Source organism: Paroedura picta, chromosome 7, assembly GCF_049243985.1.
Source record: "Paroedura picta isolate Pp20150507F chromosome 7, Ppicta_v3.0, whole genome shotgun sequence".
Lineage (NCBI taxonomy): Eukaryota > Metazoa > Chordata > Lepidosauria > Squamata > Gekkonidae > Paroedura > Paroedura picta.
In genome coordinates, this window is record NC_135375.1 from 21,857,369 (window position 1) to 21,879,019 (window position 21,651).

Here is a 21,651-nt window from a genome sequence, read left to right on the forward strand (position 1 = left end):
GCTTTGGTGTGATTTGGCCGCCTTGGCAATCACCAAAGCCCAAGGCAGCCAGCGGCAAGGTGCAGAGAGGAGGGGCGGTGGTGGCGGCGGCACGTCAGCTGGCAGCCACCAGCCGTCTTCTCCGTCCTGCCATGCTGGCCGCCTCGGGCTTCCTCGATGATCGCCAAGGAAGCCGAACCACGCCAAATCGCTCAACCCTATACCCAAAGTGGGAAGGAAGACTTATGACTGCAAACATTCTCAAGCAATGGTTTATGGCTAGGGATACTGCAGGACAGAAGCAGGCCTACCATCACAAAAGGTCTGTCCATAGAACAATGCAGTTTCATACATGCCTCTTCCTTTTATTGCATCGTCATTACTCTCCCCACATACACATCCCATCTGCACCAAGAGTGGTCATGTTCCCTCCTATGTTTAAATAACCGTTTCCCATAAATCAAGAAGATACAGATTACAGACAACCAGTTTCTGGAAAGGGCATTAAAAGCTGAGCTGGAGAGACACCTATTTATAACCAAAACGACGAGTGGGTTACGCCATTTCTTTTGTGTACATTTAATAGCATTGTTAGCAGAGTTACAGTCAAAATATTGCTCAGACTGAAATGGAAAACTCACATCTACAAGGAACAGAATGTGTTTACATGAGAGGGCTATCCAAATCAGAGTTACACCGTCCAAAACTCTCAATGGGCTTAGAAGGTGTGCTTCCTGCTTCAGATGGGACTGTATATCCATCAGCAGGGAAATACTGTGGCCAGTTCTGGAGGTCTCACTTCAAAAAGAACATGGACAAAATTGAAAGGGTTCAGAGGAGAATGACAAGGATGATCCAGGGTCTGGGGACCAAGCCCTATGAGGAAAGGCTGAGGGGCTTGGGAATGTTCAGCCTGGAGAAGAGGAGGTTGAGAGAAGACATGATTGTTGTCTTTATGTATCTGAAAGGCTGCCACTTGGAGGAGGGCCAAGAAAGGTTCCTGTTGGCGGCAGAGGAGAGGACCTGCAGTAATGGGTTTCAATTATATGTAGAATGATATTGGCTAGATATGGGGGGTGTGGGGTGGAATTCACAGAGTAGTTCAGCAAAGGAAACGACTGTCTAAGGAATTGGTGAGCTCCCTCTCACTGGTGGTCTTCGAGCAGTGGCTGGACAGATATCCTGAATGCTTTAGGCTGATCCTGCATTGAGCAGGGGGTTGGACTAGATGGCCTGTATGGCCCTTCCAACTCTAGGATTCTATGATTCTAAGACAGGACAAGAACATCTTTGCCAGACAGGTTTTTGGCCTGACCTTGGCTAGAGGTGTCTTCGACGCAGTAGCCCTGATCCTTTCCTGGAAGTGGCCTGCGCAGTGAAGGTCCCTGGATCCGTGGCGGGAAAGGAGCAGGGCCGCTGCGTCGAAGACGCGGCAGCCCTTCTCCTTTCCTCCCGCTGACCAACAAACCTTGCCCGGGGGGGAGGCCTTCCTGAGCCTCCCAGCCCGCCTTCCCCCCAAGCCGTTGCCTTGCCATGCCTACCACCGCCCGCCACACCTTGTGCCCCTGCCGAGCCGCCTGCTACCACTGCTAAGGTAAGCCCCCCCAAAGCCACCCACCCACCCACCCACTCAGCTCTTCCGCCCACCCCAATATGTCGCTGGACCCCCGCGGTTTCCCCGCTCCCAATCACCCCACCCCGGCATGATGCCTCCCGCCCTATGCACCCGACCCCTGCCCACCCACCCCCACAAGTCGCCGCTGTGCTCACCCCTCTGCTGGAGACCCACCGACCCACCCATCACCATTTCCCATGGCCAACACTTCCCATGGCCAACACTCGCCCCTGCACTCCCCCCTCCCCTGCAGATCCCCCGAGCCACCCACCCACCCGTTGCTGTTTCCCGCCCCCGATGCCCAACACTCGCCCCCACGCTCCCCCCTCCCCCGCAGATCCCCCAGGCCACCCACTCACATGTCACCATCTGCCACCGCCCACCCCCCAAAAGGTGCCCCCCGAACTGCCCAACTACACATCCACCCCTCTCTACCCCACGCTCTTCCCCCCAATCACCCCCCTAATCGCTCCCCTTTCACCAATCCCCTCCACGGACCCTTAACCCCCCCTCCTTTTTCCCCACTCCCCTTCAAGTCCACCTACCTCCCTGCCTGCCTTCCTTCCTTCTTTCTTCGTTCCTTCCTGACTTCCTCCACTTCTCCATCTACTTCCTGCCTCTTTCTCTCTCCCTCTCACTTTCTGTCTTTCCCCCTTCCTCTCTTTCAGACTTCCTTCCTTCCTGTCTCCCTTCTATTCATCCCTTCACCCACCCCTTGCCCTCCTTTCTCACTTCCATCCCTCCTTCCCTCTTCAACCTCCCTTATTCTTCCCAATCCACTAGCGCCCACTGTATTTCAGCTACAGTGGGCTTAATTTCTAATTTTCTTATAATTTGTTATGTTCAATTTTGGAACCGTTGTTATGTTACTGTCACTAGATTTCTATGTATATTAATCATCATTAAACCGCCTGGAGCCCTATGGAAGGGCAGTATAGAAATTCAACAAATGAATGAACAATCGAATGAGCTCCCACCCATTCGGGAAACCCTTCCAGGACCATCTAGACCCCCCAGAGATTCATGAAACCCTGGTTGAGAAAACCTGTCATAGGATATCTGCATCGCTCTGTTAAAAAGTTACAGTTGTGCTTCTCGGACTGTAAAAGTAGGTCTCTGATGGGGAAATGCTTAAGAGCCAGTGTCACAGGTTATTAACTTTTATTTCTACAATGAATAACATGGCAGACAGCTTTGGCATTGCACTAGGAAGCAAATTCCAGATGACTTCTTCTTCCAAAGGACCTTCAGTGTGATACTTTTACATGCTCAGTTCTCCTTGCATGACTTTGCAAGATGCCTTCCTTATTAAGGCTTGGCTTTTTTCTTTCTAAGCAACCTCTTCATGGAACTTGATATAAGATTCTGAAGTCTTTCAGGAATATGTAGGAAAAGTAACTTTTTTCAGGAGTAAACTTATTTAAGAGAAACAAGGAAAAGAACACAAAGCCTAACCAAGTCCATCACAGTGGTCTTCTCTACAGTTTATCCAGCCATGAGTAAAATCTGGGCTGGAATGCCCCCAGATTTTAGTATCTTGGAAGTAATATAAAACATTAAACAGACTAATGAACATTACACTTGCTACCACAGGCTGTGGCCAAGCTAGCTTCAGATGGTTTAACAACAGAGTTAGGAAAATTCATGGAGGATATCTCGACCAGCAGATGTTAACAATAATAGATGGACAACAGACAGCACATTCTCTACTTCTTGTTAGCTTCCACGGAGATCTGGCTAGCCCAATACTGGAGGGGAATTCAGCTCAGTGTTAAAGTGACTTCTTAGAGCCAGTTTGGTGTAGTGGTTAGGAGTGCGGACTTCTAATCTGGCATTCCGGGTTCGATTCTGCACTCCCCCACATGCAGCCAGCTGGGTGACCTTGGGCTTGCTACGGCACTGATAAAGCTGTTCTGACTGGGCAGTGATATCAGGGCTCTCTCAGCCTCACCCACCTCACAGGGTGTCTGTTGTGGGGAGAGGAAAGGGAAGGCGACTGTAAGCCATTTTGAGGCTCCTTCAGATAGGGAAAAGCAGCATATAAGAACCAACTCTTCTTCTTCTTCTTCGAATGCAGAAGGTTCTGGGTTCCGTTCCCCAGTATCTCCATTTAAAATCAGTCAGTAGGTGGAGAGAAAGACCTCTGCCTGGAACCATGAAAAGCCTCTTCCAGTCAGAGTAGATAATACAGACTTTGGTAGACCAACAATCTGGCTCAGTATAAAGCAGAATCATACGTTAGCTGATGGTTAGACTGGCCATTGGCCAGATCTAGTGAAAGAAATATAATATTTTAAAAATCTTTTGGGTCTTTCTTTCATCTCATTGCTATCTTGAAAATCTGGAAAGGAACCAAACTAGACAACCCGTCTTTTAATATGAGGAGACACATGGCTAACTGTCCTTGGCCCATTTCATAGGAGAACACAAGCAGACAACATCTTGGCTTGAATGAGGAATGGCAGAGATTAACTACAGCAGACAACTCAGCAGGAGGTTTGGTGAGTAGACTCCTGGGGGGAAATGGAAGAATACTCAGCCAAGAAAGACAGGATAACCCCAAAACTTGTGAAAACAAAAGAACAATATATTGCAATATACAAACAATGACCAATTCAGCTACACAAAGCACCATATAATAATTCAAGAACCGACTGCAAACATCCGCCGGCAGTGAGACAAACCTAAGTGCCATATGCAGTTCTGACAAACTGTATTCACTCGTAGCTCAAACTATTAATATAATCAGTGCCTCACTCATACAGCGAAAAATCACAATAAAGCACAAAGGCCAGTTGGGTGACCAATGGATAAGATCTGAAGAGAAACCAAAGTATGAATGACCCAGTTCCAAGCTCTGGACATTTTATGAACTCCTCATGACAAAACAACAGGCTTCAGTAAGATCGTTCACTTCAGGATATTGCTGAAGTAGCAATAAAAGGGTCAAAGACTCACCTCTGACTGCTGTTGACACTGGAAGGCTGGGCGGTAAGGAGGACGCTCTGGGGAAGTGAGTTTGATGGTGCTCAGGGTGGGGTATAGCAATTGCAGCATGCTTGTCACATTTGATCTAGATGAGGGGGTGGAGGGACTACTCATCAAGTTTGCAGATGACACCAAATTGGGAGGACTGGCAAATACTCCAGAAGATAGAGACAGAGTTCAACGAGATCCGAACACAATGGAAAAATGGGCAAATGAGAACAAGATGCAATTTAATAAAGATAAGTGTAAAGTTCTGCATCTGGGTCAGAAAAATGAAAAGCATGCCTACTGGATGGGGGATACGCTTCTAGGTAACACTGTGTGTGAACGAGACCTTGGGGTCATTTTGGGCTGTATCAACAGGGGCATCACATCAAAATCACAAGATGTCATAGTCCCATTGTATACGGCGCTGGTCAGACCACACCTGGAGTACTGTGTGCAGTTCTGGAGGCCTCACTTCAAGAAGGACGTAGATAAAATTGAAAGGGTACAGAGGAGAGTGACGAAGATGATCTGGGGCCAAGGGACCAAGCCCTATGAAGATAGGTTGAGGGACTTGGTAATGTTCAGCCTGGAGAAAAGGAGGTTGAGAGGGGACATGATAGCCCTCTTTAAGTATTTGAAAGGTTGTCACTTGGAGGAGGGCAGGATGCTGTTTCTGTTGGCTGCAGAGGAGAGGACGCGCAGTATTGGGTTTAAACTTCAAGTACAACGATATAGGCTGCCTAAGGAGGTGGTGAGCTCCCCCTCACTGGCAGTCTTCAAGCAAAGGTTGGGTGCACACTTTTCTTGGATGCTTAGGATGCTTAGGGCTGATCCTGCATTGAGCAGGGGGTTGGACTAGATGGCCTGTATGGCCCCTTCCAACTCTATGATTATATGGCTCAGGGCACCTTAAACGGTGCCATGTACAGCCAGCCCAGCCTTGATCGCCAGAATCACTGTTGGAGCAGCTTCCCTCCCAGCCAACCTGTTATGTTGGCTAATACTGTTATGTTGTATGGCCACTGTCAAAATGTATTTGAGTTTCATCTTCATCGCAGCTGGTGGTTTGGCATGGATGGAGCCTGTTCTGGGGGGAGTTCAGTTTGCGTATTGGACTTCCCAAGTTAGGGGCCTTCTTAAGAGGTGGCAGGTCTGCAAACAGGGCCAACCCAGCAGGGGAGGCATGGAACCCGCTGGGTGGGACTAAGGGAGGTGAATGTATCTCCTTGGCACCCCAGGATTTACAGTGCCAGGTAGCCCGGGGTGGGGCCAAGGGAAGTGTGTGTTTTCTCTTGGCACCCCAGCTGCAGGGGGACCCACATCCCCAGTGGGGGAACCAGGTGGACCCCACGTACCACTGGGGTCCGGGTTGTTATGGTCAGCTGACTGCAAGTCGGGCTCCCTCTCCCATGCTGCCCCAACACTCCTGTGGGGTTAATAATAAAGCTATGGCCTTATTTAACCCAGCAGACATGTGTGTTCATCTTCCTTGAGCCAAGGTGCCCTCCTGCAAGTCAAGAAAATACACATAGGTAAGGATACCACTGAAATTATACCAAATAGCTGCCAGAGTTGTCAGTTAATAGCTGGGCCTGCATAAGGAAGCCCAATCTCTGCTCTTAACTTCTAATATGGTCAAAGAAGAAGAAGAAATAAGTAGCTGGGTCAGCAGAAGGCTTCAGCAGAGAACTACGACTGAATTCTCTGAGTTTGGAATGGGGACGAAGAACATAAGAAAAGCCATGTTGGATCAGGATAATGGCCCATCCAATCCAACACTCTGTGTCACGTTGTGGGCAAAACCCAGGTGCCCTCAGGTGGTCCACAGGGCACAATCCTTCAATTTCTCTGGCCCCAATTGCCCACATAACAGAGTAATGAAAAGGGCTCTCTTCTTTCTGAAAGTAAACTCTGCCATTGGTTCACTCATGCCATGGGCTGGATCCTATCCCTATTCTTCCATTTCCACTTAGTAAAATTTGAAGTCTTCCTCCAGCCTATGGGTCCTCCTCCAGCCTAACCTGCTTCTCCTGCAGGGCAAGAGCTGCTGGAGGAGGGCTTTCTGGAGGAAGGATGGACCAATGCCAATGTTCTGAAAATTGCACCTGTAACAATCATTGGCACTACTTGAATTACATATTGTTCTGTCTTTGAATCACAAGCTATTTTGGGAATCAGTCTGGTTGAAAAGTGGCATGTACATGCAACAAATAAAATATAGTGCTTTGAAGTGCTACCAAGTTGTGACCCCATATTGTTTTCAAGGCAAAACACAGATGGTTTGCCATCGCCTGTTTAGCAACTCTGAACTTCCTTGGTGGTCTCCTATCCAAATACTAACTACAGCTGACTCTGCTTAGGTTTTGAGATCTGATCAGGCTGGACTAGCCTGGCCGCCCAGATTAGGGTTCTTGGAAGCCTAAAAATATAAAGTATGAAAGTGCCAACCATATGGTTGGAAACATATCGGAACTCTTGTCAAAAAGGACTCATAACCGGCTATGATTCCTTATTGAAATGAAGAAGAGCCAGTTTATATGGGCTGTTTTTCACTGCCTGAAGGAGTCTCAAAGTGGCTTACAATTCCTCTCTCCACCACAGACACCCTGTGAGGCAGATGAGGCTGAGAGAGCCCAGATGTTACTGCTCAGTGAGAACAGCATGATCAGGACTATGATGAGGCCAAGGTCACCCAGCTGGCTGCATGTGGAGGAGCGGGGAATCAAACCCAGGCCACCAGATTAGAAGCTGCCACTCTTAACCACTACACCACACTGGCTCATCTAGTATTCAGAAAGCAATCCCTAGTGCTACATAAACCTCCCTAAATTATCTCAAATTTTTCTCTTGTTTTACAAGAGCTATCAACCTCAATAGCACTGTTGTTTCATTTTTTTAAATTATATCAGATCTTCTTCCACAAGTTCTAAATTGTGATGAAAAAAGCTATGCTATGAGAATTATCATGGCTACTTGCAATAGATTGACAATTTGGTTTGTTATTTTTAGTAACAATGAACTCAGCTGTCTTGAAGAATTAATATAAGGATACAAATTGGGCTCCCAATTTGACCCAAAACCCAAACTTTGGATGAAACAACGTCATTAGGGCACTACCAAACTCTGCTCCCCAACCCAAAATTCAGGAGCCCCACAGAAAGGTGACCCACCACAAGTTTCTGAGAGCAGCGGGATATAAATCAAATTAAAGAGATAAATTAATAATAAATAAAGTCAATGGCTATGCTCCGTCCCTCTTTCTGCTGATTTGAAACCACTTAATCCCATCATGCAATAACATCTCCTAGACAGACATCAAATGCCATGGGATCAGTGATGGCAAAACCGATTCGTGTAAGGTCAGCAAATGTTTATGCAACTTGGAAACTACAACACCCACAATGCAATGTGTCATCACGAACTGCTCTTTCTTAAGTCACATGACAATGTTCATGGGCGTGAAAGCACACATAGGAAAATATCTGAGGTCCCTAACAAAAGTGAGCGATTAATACTGTGGAAGGAACAGAACTAGCTTAAACTTGAACAAGCGATTTCCTACAAGCCGTGTTGCCTGGGGCTCGGAGGATATTGATAGAAATGGAATTTCATAAGCTGGCTTCACACATCAGCGTGCAAAGCCAAACGTGTTTTATCTAGTCTCGGACCATGCTAGCCAACTCTGCTCAGGAGGAAAATAAACCTAGTGGTTTGGCAAAGAGGAGCAATTCCTTAGGCGAGTCGTGCAGGTAGGAAAAGCAACCCCCCCCCCCTCTTTTTGGACTGCACAGAAAGGAGTGGCAGCTGTGGGTGAAGATGAAATAAAGCTTTGTGGTCCTCACAGGAGAGCGGGAATGATGGCATTACACTAAATTCAGTCTAATTATCCAGCTTTGGAAAACCAACATATTTGTGGCTTTGTTTGTTTTCTCTCAGCTGTCAACCCAAAGAAGACCTAAGGGATTCAGCAGATGAATCTTCTTTGGGAGGGAATTCAACAGTTTTATGCCAGGTTGTAAAAGGTCCTTTCTTGGGTTGCTACCTGCTTTGCCCTCAAATTATAGGACCCCTGAAGATGGCCATATTATTGAGTAGGTTCATATGGCAACCGATCAGGTTAAAATGTAATATTTACCAAGACCCCATCAATAAAAACCAATAAAGTCTTTAAAAACCAGCCGGTTCATTAAAAACCTGAGTTCAGATAGGTACTAAAAACAATTCAACACCTAGACACAAAAGCAAGGGAACCATAAAACAATATATCCCATAAAATCAGATTAAAACAACAGTAACAATGATCACAATATCCCACAGTTATAAGAGGGGGATAAAACAATAATCCCCCCCCCCCAACCCAACTCCGCTGATCCCAACCAAGGAACAAAATCCTGATCTTAATTGTAATTCTGGGGCGTTCAAATAGAGTGGAACCCCCAGATCAAAACTTTGGTCAACCCTCTCCTCCCCCCTCCTCCCCCCAGGAGACGCTGCTCACACGGCATGTGTTAAAACAAGATCCTGCGTTGAGCAGGGGGCTGGACTAGATGGCCTGTCTGGCCCCTTCCAACTCTATGATTCTGTGAAGAAATGTGTTCTATAGATCCCAACAGGGATCTGGGCATGTGTGTGTTGTAAGGGGCAGAGGTCACAATGCTACTCTGCAAATTCTCACTCTCTCCCTGGAATATGTTCTAATCACTCCTTCACAGTAGGGTTACCAATTTCTGGTTGGTAAATTCTTGGAGGATTGGAAGTGGGGTATGTGGTTTGGGTAGAGGGTCAGTATACAATGACATCCAATCCATTCACCAAGGCAGTCATTTTCTCCAGGGGCACAGATTTGGTTGACTGGAGATCGGTTTTGATAGCAGGAGATCTCCAGGCCCCACCTGGAAGTTGGCATCCCTACTTCCCACCCGACCCTTGCCTCTCTGCTTGGATAATGCTCCAGTTTGGCTTTGTGAGTACATTGCCCTGCCCATACGCAGAATCATTTGCTGGTTGTTCCCCTCCCACACAGACACATATGTTGTTTTTTTCCCCAAACCACTACAAAAGTGGGGTGGAAAAACACAGGAAAACCTCAAAGGAATTTTTTTGGTTTTCTCTTTAATATTCCCTGCTCCCGCCAACCGCTGGCATGAAAATATATAGGAAAAACTCAAAGTGAAAAAAGGGAAAGCAACAACTGGCATGGGACACTGAGCATAAAGCAGCGGGAAACACGATGCTGTTAAGAAGCCAAACTCAAGCCAAAATGCAGTGTGGAGCAATGAGGACTGGCTGAGGGACTTGGAAATGTTCAGACTGGAGAAGAGGAGGCTGAGAGGGGCCAGGATGGCTCTCTTTAAGTATCTGAAAGGCTCTCACTTAAACGAGAGCAGGGAAAGGTTCCTGATGGAAGCAGAGGAGAGGATCCGCAGTACTAGTGGAAGAGTTAATTCTTATTTGCCACTTTTCTCTACCCAAAGGAGGCTCAAAGCGGCTTACAATCGCCTCCCCTTTCCTCTCCCCACAACAGACACCCTGTGAGGGAGGTGAGGATGAGAGAGCCCTGATATCACTGTCCGGTTAGAACAGCTTTCTCAGTGCTATGGCGAGCCCAAGGTCACCCAGCTGGCTGCATGTGGGGGAGTGGGGAATCAAACCCAGCTTGCCAGATTAGAAGTATGTGCTCCTAATCACTAACACCAAGCTACTTTAAACTTTGTGAAGAATGATATCAACTAGATATCACCAAAAAAAAAAAAAGAAAATTACAGTCAGAGCAGTTCAGCAATGGAATCGATTGCCTAAGGAGGTGTTGAGCTCCCCTTCACTGGCAGTCTTCAGCTGCAGCTGGAAAGATAATTATCCTGAATGCTTTAGGCTGGTCCTGCATTGAGCAGGGGGTTGGACTAGATGGCCTTTACCGTACCTTCCAACTTTAGGTTTCTATGAAAGCTGCAGGGACAGGAGTGGCAATTCTGATTTCCACCATCCTGGGAACGTGATAAGAAATGGGCGGGTTCAGACACCAGATGCACAACTCAGCTCTGGTTTACAGGACATAGTCCATGGGCAATTTGCTGTACACTTCAGAAGCAGAGGAGTAAAGAAATTCCAGTTAGGGTTTTTTTTTTAACAACTCTTGATAACATGCATGAGCGCCTGAGAATTACAGCGATATGGAAGATATGCAGCAGATGTCATTAGGCTGCCTGGGGATAAAATGTTTAATAGAGGTTTAATGGGATGCTATTTACCTGGCAACTTTATTTCCCTCCTTGCTTCAGTTTCAGAGTCTGTTTCCACACATTAAGCCTCTATTCAAGGAGAGGGTTTTTTCCTCCCTCCAGGCCTGCTGGCAACCCTGGCAAATCAGGCCCTGACTCATGTGTGTGCATGTATAAAGTGCTGTCAAGTCACAGCCAACTTCTGGCAACCCCAGCAAGGGCCCCCAAGGCAAACGAGAAGCAAAGATGGCTTGCCATTGTCTTCTTCTGCAGAGTCTTCCTTGGTGGTCCCCATTCCAAGTGGTCTCCCGGCTTGTTTCCGAGATCTGATGAGATCAGGCTACAGCATGCAGGCTTCCCTCTCAGGCCTGCCTTGTACATTCAGTAAATAAAAGCACAGGAACTAAGGAGAGATAGGATTGCTTAGGTAGCCTAAATCCAAGGACAGCTAAAAATTCTCCCCATCAGAGTCCATCATTCCCAGGGAACAACCTTGCAACCTTGCAAAACACAGTTTGGGTCCACTGGCATCTTTATGACCAACAAAGTTTAATTCTGAGTGTGCGTGTGCACTCTTCTTCGGATGCATTAAAACAGACTGAACTAGTGAGCATGCACATGAAAATGTATACCAAGAATAAGACTTTGTTGTTCTTAAAGGTGCCAATGGACTATTGCTTCAGATCAGCATGGCTACCCACCTGGAATCCCTGTTATTTCAATACCCTAAAGCAGGGGTAGTCAACCTGTGGTCCTCCAGATGTCCATGGCCCCTGCATTTGCTGGCAGGGGCTCATGGGAATTGTAGTCCATGAACATCTGGAGGACCACAGGTTGACTACCCCTGCCCTAAAGCACTGAATGGGGACAGTGGTTTCTTGGTTCATTTTTACCACTTGTTTGAAAATGCATGCCCAACATACCGTAGAAGTACACACAGCATACAGATGGGAATTGGATTACCTCTAGCAGGGCCTTGTTGGAATGATGGGCGTTTTGCTAGGGTGTCACAGTTGCGATTGTCAAACATCTTCCTTATTGCTCCTCATCTTTTTTAAAAAAAGAAAATCCTTTCTTGATTGTTCATTTCTCAATCTTCCATGCAAATGATGCTGGCACTAAAATGCCAGAGAAGGGGTAAAAAACCCTACAAACAAAAAAAAACCCACTGTGACATAATCCTCCAAAAACGGAGATGTCGAAACATGAGGTCACTTAGGTGGTGAGAAGAAGATCAGGCATATTTTCATCTTTGGATGGTTCCTTCTCTGCATCTCAGGACATGACCGTTCTGGTTAGAAGAACCTTTACCTCTCACAATGAGCCTTGTGAAATCAAGATTTAGACAAAAGTGCACTGTGTGAAAAGACATGTTACTGTCTGCGGCTGCAGATTATATTTAAAAAGTGTTTTTTTTGCAATTTGTGTGGATGGGGCCATGATCCTTCAGACAAGGCTCTTTGTCTGCTTTCCCAGCTCTGAAGGTGTTTCAATTAAGGCATCATCGGGCACAATTCAACTCACGACATTTGTAGTTCCAGAACTGTGTCAACATACATAATTATACATGTAAGTCAGACAGCAACTTAAAAAAAAGGTCTTGTCTACTTTTAAAAAAGCTTTTCTTAATTTGTACATCCACACATATCAACACGCATATGGCCTATGTGGTCTAAGGGTGTCTTTAAATATTCGAAAGGTTGTCACTTAGAGGAGGGCAGGGAAAGGTTCCTGTTGGCAGCAGAGCATACAACTCACAGCAATGGGTTCAAACTACATGGAGAACAATATTGGCTAGATATCAGGAAAAAGATTTCATAGTCAGAGTAGTCCAGCAGTGGAACAGGCTGCCTAAGGAGGTGGTGAGCTCCCCCTCACTGGCAGTCTCCAAGCAGTGGCTGGACAGAAATTATCCTGGATGCTTTAGGCTGATCCTGCATTGAGCTGGGGGTTGGACTAGATGACCTGCATGGCCCCTTCCAGGTCTATGCTTCTATGATTCTAAGGCAGAAAGACGAAAGCAGGCAGGGGGAAATCTCCTTTCCTTTTATCAGGTTTGCCTGCTGCTTTTTGCTGCCGCCGCCACGAAGCACACCAGTGGCAGCAATGGAATTTATGTGGGGTGGAGCGCTTAAGGTTTCTGAATGCTTGAGCCCAGGATAAGCCAATATTTCTGCTTTATTGTCACACAGACTATATTGATGGGCTATGTGACATCTGAATGATGCCCCATTCTCAACACAATGTCTGTTTGGAAGGGATCAACCACACGATTAATACTTTATGGAGGGCAGAGCAGCTGTCAGGAGGAGACAGATCCTCATTCTACAGCCAAGGAGCATTAAAGGTTTCGTGTACGAAAACACCTCTTAAAGCTCACCCGTCCCAAGACCGATCTGTGATTCTTCACTCTCACAAAAATAGATTGAAGCACAGAGCACACTGGCAAACTTTAGACTCCTATTCCTTGTGAGAAAACACCAGTGAAAAGAAGAATGAAAAAAAAAACCCTTCCAACTTTCAGTAAACACAACTATTTATCACTCCTTGGCAGAAGACGGAACAATTGGCTGATGTAAAAGCACTGGGTGAAAACCCCCTAAAGCAGAATCGTTTTGGAAGGTTCCCATGTAAACCTTGCCAAGGTTCTTGATCCACAAATTGGTATAAAACTGGCAGCATGTTCAGAACTTGAAACATGTTTAATGGGAGACAAGTTTACGATATACAAAAATGGCTTTTATGGAGGACTCCAGAGCAGTGGCAGTGTTAGCCTCTTGTAGCAAAACAAAGTTCGACAACATTTACTCCAGCATGTGTTCGCTTGAGGAACAGCTCAGTGCTTCAGACATCACGGAGAGGAAATCATTTTTGACACCGTAATAAGGAAAAATACAGCAGAGAAGGGGGAAAGGGAGGAGCTGGAAGCTGAGAGAAGCTTGGCGTGAATGTAGAATTGCCAGACCTCCTAGTATCCAGACGATGGATATCAGTTCCCCTGGAGAACATTGCTGCTTTGAGGAATGAGCCGTAGAGCATTATGCCATGCTGAGGTTCTGCCTCATCTTCCTTGGGCTCCACCTCCAAAATCTCCAGGAATTTCCCAGCCTGAAGCTGGCAACTCTAAATTATGCCATAAATCCATTCCAGTCCTTTACAAAGAAAATTGTCCCTAAATGATCTCTCCCTGTTTAGGTGCCACCGGGTTTCTGTTTTCTTAAGGCAGTCTGGAAGGATAAAAAATGAGACGAATTCATGGAAATCTATCAGCAGCTATTAGCCATAATGGTTAAAAGGAGCTTCCATGCTTGGAGAGGCAATGCTGTTACAAGAAGAAGAAAGAAGAAGGAAGAAGAAGAAGAAGTAGTAGTAGTAGTAGTAGTAGTAGTAGTAGTTTCTTATATGCTGCTTTTCTCTACCCGAAGGAGTACCAAAGCGGCTTACAGTCCCTTCCCTTTCCTCTCATAGAATTCTCATAGAATCTATGAATTCTATTCTATTCTTCTCTCCTCCCAACAGATACCCTGTGAGGCGGGTGAGGCTGGCAAAGCCCTGATATTACTGCTTGGTCAGAACAGCTTTATAAGTGCTGTGGCGAGCCCAAGGTCACCCAGCTGGCTGCATGTGGAGGAGCGGGGAATCAAACCCGGCTCACCGGATTAGAAGTCTGCACTCCTAACCACTACACCAAGCAGGCTCTCAGGGAAGATGGTGGCCTCCGTACCCTCCTTGGGAATCCCCAGAGGCAATTGGTTAGTTGCTTACCAACATGACACTTTGACATGATTTTAAAAGAGAAATCATAGCTCCAATCCCTAGTATCTCCAGCTGGAACTAGCAAGATATGAATTATACAGTATTTATATCCCGTATTTCAACCCTCACAAGGGCCACCAAAGCAGCTTGACTGGAAAGAACTTTGCCTGAGGATTTGGGGGAAAGTCATGTCCAAGGTGGGATAATGATCTGACTTGACACAAGCCAGTTTCATATGGCAGCTCACACTCTCTTAGGGTGGATGTAGGGCCGTGATTGAAGTAACCACTGGAGGCTGCCAGCGTGCCACTGAAGCATAGCTTCATTTGGCTAGGATTGCCAGGTATAACCTGGCAACAAGTGGGATAGGAAAGGTGGAGACATGGGGGATGACAATGATGTCATTCCTGGGCTAAACCTGGAAGTGATAACATGTCTCTATAAGTATCACTAGAAACTCTGTGGCGAAGCGCAGAGTTTCTAGTTATTCCGAGGGAGGATTAACATTCTTTCTCGATTTCCCCAGAAGTGACATCACACCCAAGATTGATTTTTTTAATGGTTATTTTTGTCCTGGGCCCATTCTGCACACAATAGATAATGCACATTAGAAGTAGATTTTCCTGTTCTACACAGAAAAATCCAGCTGCCAAAGCACGTTGAAAGTGCATTATCCTAGTGGTGGTAGTGGCAAAGAAGCTGGGGCAGCCCTACTCTTGAGTGACAAGAATGCTGGAGGTGGTGATGGGCTTAGCAGGCCCACGATACCACTGCCCAGGTCCAGGCTGCATTCCTGAGGGGCTGGCAGCCAATGTTTAGCCTTATTTCTGCCTCCTGAGCCTGAGTTGCTACCAGAAGGCTCCCAGCCAAGCTCCTGCAAGCGTTGTTGGCCAGGGTTCAGGTTGCCTGAAGGGAAGGTCTGGGAAGACAAAATGTTTTGTTCCAGAATGGTGAGAAAGATTCACAAAGGAAACTGTTCACTTGCATTTATTTATTTAAGTTTCTTTCCCCCTAACCCAGCCAGGTTGGCTTAGAGGCCAGAATAAAATAAACCCTGACAGCAAAAGGCAGTGGGGCAAGAGGATGAGCACACTGCATACCAGTAGACTATCAAGGAGGTTGTTCCCATCATCAGGGGGATGGGAGGGAAGAAGTAGAGCTGGGGAGATTGAACAGGAAGTTGCCAAAGGACAGTAGCTGGACATCCCTGAAGAGTGCCAAGGTCCAGTCAGCAAGCTTGGGTGGCAGAGGAAGTAAGAAGAGGAACGTGTAGGGAAGGGATTGAAGTTTCTAGCACTGTGATTGGATGATGGAGCTAGACCTAGGCCTAGTCTGCATACAATAGATAATGCACTTTCAATGTGCTTTCGTGGCTGGATTTTCCTGTGCGGAACAGGAAAATCTACTTCTAAAGTGCATTGAAAGTGCATTATCTCTTGCGTGCAGACTAGGCCCTAGACTCCCTGCAGATAGTTAGAAGACCTGTAGGCCAGAGTAGGCAAAGGAGCACACGAAGAGCACAGCTTCATAGCCTGGGAAGGAATGAGCTAGACCCCCTTCATCTTCATCCAACCATATTATGATAAAAGATCCACAGGGAGATTCATTCATGGCGTGGAATCCAGGTAAGCATTTCCAGAGGCAGAATAATTTCTTCTCGTGGACTGATTATGCACGGGGCAGGAATCCTGGGATGGTGGCAACAGGGCAGCCTCGATTATGGATGACACTGCTGCCATCCCAGCCCAGGCCTGGTGCAGCACCCCGGAAAACCCACGACAAGGGAACGTGGAATTTTCCACATTCCCTGGGATGCTGTGGGCGCGAGCGGGGGCTGGGTCGGGCCAGTGCCATACATAATCGGCAGAGCTGTATATGCTGGGGGATTCCCTCCCCCGTGCATACACGGGAAGCATAGAATCATAGAGTTGGAAGGGGCCATACAGGCCATCTAGTCCAATCCCCTGCTCAACGCAGGATTAGCCCTAAGCATCCTAAAGCATGGGGCATGCTGGCCTGGTGCAGTGCTTGGCAGCAGCCCAGCATGCCTGCTGCCATGCACAATGGGTCATGGAGAGGTAGCTTTCTGCAGCACCAAACCTGAGATGCTACTCCTGGAGACAGGGAACAGCATTAGAGGGCCCATTTTGAGCTGCTGTGGGAGAAAATAAAGCATCACAGTCAACAATCTTTCCACCCACGGGACCGCTCTGCTGGATCCAAGCCCTTGCTGTTTATTTCTGGGAGCAATGAAAGATGGATCTATCTGGCCAGACTCTCTTAAAATGTCCCATCCATCTTGGGATTGAATTTGCTTTCTGGTTTTAAAGCCCCGTACAGTCGGCACCGCTGCCCTCCACCGTCAGATGCAGGGAAGTTGCTGACAGATGGTTTTGAGTTGTTTGCTGCTCCGCTGACTTCAAGCCCCCGTTCAGGATCACTCTGTCTCCAGCAGATGTTAACCTCAAAATGGCTGCGGACCATCAGGGACAGGTTCTTCGAAAAGCACACAAAAGAAGCCTTTCTTTCGTATCCCCTGGAGAACAGAAATAAACTCCTGCCCGCTTGTTGAAGCAGGGTTAAATCAACACATGCCAATAATGTCTGAAATTCTGTTCTATATTTTTTGCCTTAAGAGAGGGTGTGTGTGTGTGAAGAATACAACACAGAACTCCTTGTTATTCCCTGGATGCTGTCCATCTGGCCACAATTGCCAAGTACTATGAAGGCATTTGCCAAGGCTTGACCTGAAACAAACTGGTGGAAGAAGTGTTTCCTGAGCTCCAAAAGGGACTTGAAGACCAACATTAACCAGCATGCTATGACTCTGTCAACAGCTTCTACCAATACCATTGACAGAGCCAGAGAGGCCAATGATTGAGTTTTTGTCCTGAGCTAGTTGTGGGTCTTTGCCAGGTGCCTTAATCTTCTCAGCAGGCACCATAAAGCAGGGGTAGTCAACCTGTGGTCCTCCAGATGTCCGTGGACTACAAACGCTGGCAGGGGCTGATGGGAATTGTAGTTCATGAACATGTGGAGGACCACAGGTTGACTACCCCTGCCTGAAAGGGAAACAGAAAACCCAACCTGAAAAACTGGCGAGAACCAAAAGGGTTAGGGATGAAAGCAATTATAAAAATAGAAACATTTTATTTGTTTGTTACACTTATATACCGCCCTCCCCGGAGACTCAGGGCAGTTTACATAAAATGTAGAAAACAATACAAGAAACAATCCATAACACATAGATAACCAAAACATTAATACTACTAACCGATAATTGTAACAGTGGTAACAGTGCAATCAGGTCCAGGAACAGAACTCATTGACGGATTTCTGGGAGGGAGGGCGGGCGTAGGGGCCCTGCAGATGTTATTGGTTACACCTGGTCTCAATCAAATTCCTGGCGGAAGAGCTCCCTTTTTCAGGCCCTGCTCATATATTTAAAAACATGAAAATATCTGACAGCACACATAAAATATCTGGGCAAGTCCACCAGTATTGCCAAGTTGTTGAAAACCTAATGTGTTTAGATCGAGCGGGTTTCATTTTGGACCTTTCTTCAGAACAACATGCAGTAAGACTCTTGAATATCCAGGGGAGATATAAGCTGGCTGAGGATTCTGCTAAACAACAACGCCTTGCAGGATGAGATCTAGCTATACTGGATATTGCACAAATATATATTCCTGTGTGTGCATCTGTCAATTTGCCACTGATGAAGATCTGTAAGATTTAAACACATTAGGTACAGGTCCTAACAGCTACTTGCCCAGATATTTTATGTGTGCCATCAGATATTTTAATGTTTTAAATATATGAGCTCCAATAAAATGTTTCTAATTTTACAATTGAAGAAGAAGAAGAGTTGGTTCTTATATGCCGCTTTTCCCTACCCGAAGGAGGCTCATCCCTAACCTTTTGGGTTCTCGGCTTAATTTTTCTCCACTGATATTTCTTTACAGGTACATTCAAGTATGGATGCTTCCATGCTTGCGTGGAGACGGATGGGGCAAGCAACTAGTCTCTTTTAATTATTTCTTTTCACAACTGGGAAAGCCTCTGCTGTTAATCCCTACCCTGGACATTTTGGTTTCTCCAGTGTTTTTTGTGAATTATTGTTGTTGTTGTTATGTGCGAAGTTGTGTCCGACCAATCGCGACCCCATGGACAATGATCCTCCAGGCCTTCCTGTCCTCTACCATTCCCTGGAGTCCATTTAAGTTTGCACCTACTGCTTCAGTGACTCCATCCAGCCACCTCATTCTCTGTCGTCCCCTTCTTCTTTTGCCCTCGATCGCTCCCAGCATTAGGCTCTTCTCCAGGGAGTCCTTCCTTCTCATGAGGTGGCCAAAATATTTGAGTTTCATCTTCAGGATCTGGCCTTCTAAAGAGCAGTCAGGGCTGATCTCCTCTAGGACTGACCGGTTTGTTCGCCTTGCAGTCCAAGGGACTCGCAAGAGTCTTCTCCAGCACCAGAGTTCAAAAGCCTCAATTCTTTGACGCTCGGCCTTCCTTATGGTCCAACTTTCGCAGCCATACATTGCAACTGGGAAGACCATAGCCTTGACTAAACTCACTATTGTTGGCAGGGTGATGTCTCTGCTTTTTAGGATGCTGTCTAGATTTGCCATAGCTTTCCTCCCCAGGAGCAAGCGTCTTTTAATTTCTTTGCTGCAGTCCCCATCTGCAGTGATCTTGGAGCCCAGGAAAATAAAATCTGTCACTATCTCCATTTCTTCCCCATCTATTTGCCAGGAATTGAGCGGGCCGGATGCCATGATCTTTGTTTTCTTGATGTTGAGTTTCAAGCCAACTTTTGCACTCTCCTCCTTCACCCGCATCAACAGGCTCTTTAGTTCCTCTTCACTTTCTGCCATTAGAGTGGTATCATCTGCATATCTGAGGTTGTTGATATTTCTCCCTGCAATCTTGATCCCAATTTGTGACTCCTCTAATCCCGCATTTCTCATGATGTGCTCTGCATACAAGTTAAATAGGCAAGGCGACAGTATACAGCCTTGCCGAACTCCTTTCTCAATTTTGAACCAGTCAGTGATTCCATGTTCAGTTCTCACTGTTGCTTCTTGACCTGAATATAAATTTCTCAAGAGATAAATAAGATGCTCTGGTATTCCCATCTCTTTAAGAACTTGCCACAATTTGTTGTGTTCCACACAATCAAAGGCTTTAGCATAGTCAATGAAGCAGAAGTAGACGTTCTTCTGGTACTCCCTAGCTTTCTCCATGATCCAGCGTATGTTGGCAATTTGATCTCTAGTTCCTCTGCCTCTTCGAAATCCTGCCTGTACTTCTGGAAGTTCTCGGTCCACATACTGCTGGAGCCTAGCTTGTAGGATTTTGAGCATAACTTTGCTAGCATGAGAAATTAGTGCAATGGTGCGGTAGTTTGAACATTCTTTGGCATTGCCCTTCTTTGGGATTGGAATGTAAACTGACCTTTTCCAATCCTGTGGCCATTGTTGAGTTTTCCAAATTTGCTGGCATATTGAGTGTAGCACTTTTACTGCATCGTCCTTTAAGATTTTGAATAGTTCAACTGGAATGCTGTCACCACCACTAGCTTTATTGTTACTCAGACTTCCTAAGGCCCATTTGACTTCACATTCCAGGATATCTGGCTCCAGGTCAGTAACTACCCCATTGTGGTCATCAGGGATGTTAAGCTCGCTCTTGTATAGTTCTTCTGTATAATTTTGCCACCTTTGTTTAATCTCTTCTGCTTCTGTGAGGTCCCTACCATTTTGGTCCCTTATCATACCCATCTTTGCATGAAACGTTCTCTTCATATCTCCAATTTTCTTGAAAAGATCTCTGGTCCTCCCGATTCTATTGTTTTCTTCTATTTGTTTGCACTGTTCATTTAAGAAGGCATTCTTATCTCTTCTAGCTTTTCTCTGGAATTCTGCATTCAGTTGGGTGTATCTTTCTCTTTCTCCCTTGCCTTTCACTTCCCTTCTCTCCTTAGCTATTTGTAAAGCTTCCTCAGACAGCCATTTTGATTTCTTGCATTTCTTTTTCTTTGGGATGGTTTTAGTTGCTACCTCTTGTACAATGTTGCGAACCTCCATCCATAGTTCTTCAGGCACTCTGTCTATCAGATCTAATTCCTTAAATCTATTTGTCACCTCCACTGTGTATTCGTCGGGGATATGATTTAGTTCATACCTGAGTGGCCTAGTGCTTTTCCCTACTTTCTTCAATTTAAGCCTAAATTTTGCAACAAGAAGCTCATGATCTGAACCACAATCAGCTCCTGGTCTTGTTTTTATTGACTGGATAGAACTTTTCCATCTTTGGCTGCAGAGCACATAGTCAATCTGATTTCTGTGTTGACCGTCTGGTGATGTCCATGTGTAGAGTCGTCTCTTGGGTTGCTGGAAAAGAGTGTTTGCTATGACCATTGTATTCTCTTGACAAAATTCTACCAGCCTGTGCCCTGCTTCATTTTGTACTCCAAGGCCAAACTTGCCTGTTATCCCGGTTATCTTTTGGCTTCCTACTTTAGCATTCCAATCCCCCATGATGATAAGCACATCATTTTTGGGCGTTGCTTCTAGAAGGTGTTGTAGGGCTTCATAGAACTGATCAACTTCATCCTCTTCAGCAGCAGTGGTTGGGGCATAGACCTGGATCACTGTGATGTTGAATGGTTTGCCTTGGATTCGAACTGAGATCATTCTGTCATTTTGGGGATTGTATCCCAAGACTGCTTTTCCTACTCTCTTATTGATTATGAAGGCTACTCCATTTCTTCTGCGAGATTCTTGTCCACAGTAGTATACCTGATGGTCATCTGAATTAAATTCACCCATTCCTGTCCATTTTAGTTCACTGATTCCTAAAATGTCGATGTTCAGTCTTGTCATTTCTTGTTTAACCACGTCCAGCTTGCCTTGATTCATGGATCTGACGTTCCAGGTTCCTATGGAATAAAAATCTTTACAGCATCGGACTGTCTTTTCGCCACCAGTTACTTCCACAACTGAGCATCCTTTCGGCTTTGGCCCAGCCGCTTCATTCATTCTGGCGCTACTCGTACTAGCCGTCTGCTCATCCCCAGTAGCATATTGGACACCTTCCGAC

General features: G+C 46.1%; 1 long non-coding RNA gene across 3 annotated transcripts in view; it reads left to right on the forward strand.

The window, feature by feature from the left end:
- LOC143841735 (uncharacterized) overlaps positions 1-21,651 on the forward strand; it is a 128,232-nt gene that overhangs the window by 50,515 nt on the left and 56,066 nt on the right. The window contains exon 3 of one of the 3 annotated variants that reach the window (XR_013232767.1): positions 4,015-4,105. The exons of 1 other annotated variant lie outside the window; for it this stretch is intronic. This is a non-coding gene — a long non-coding RNA (uncharacterized LOC143841735). Of the gene's footprint in view, positions 1-4,014; positions 4,106-21,651 lie in introns of those variants that run through there. One more of the 3 variants, XR_013232769.1, reaches the window with a different exon arrangement.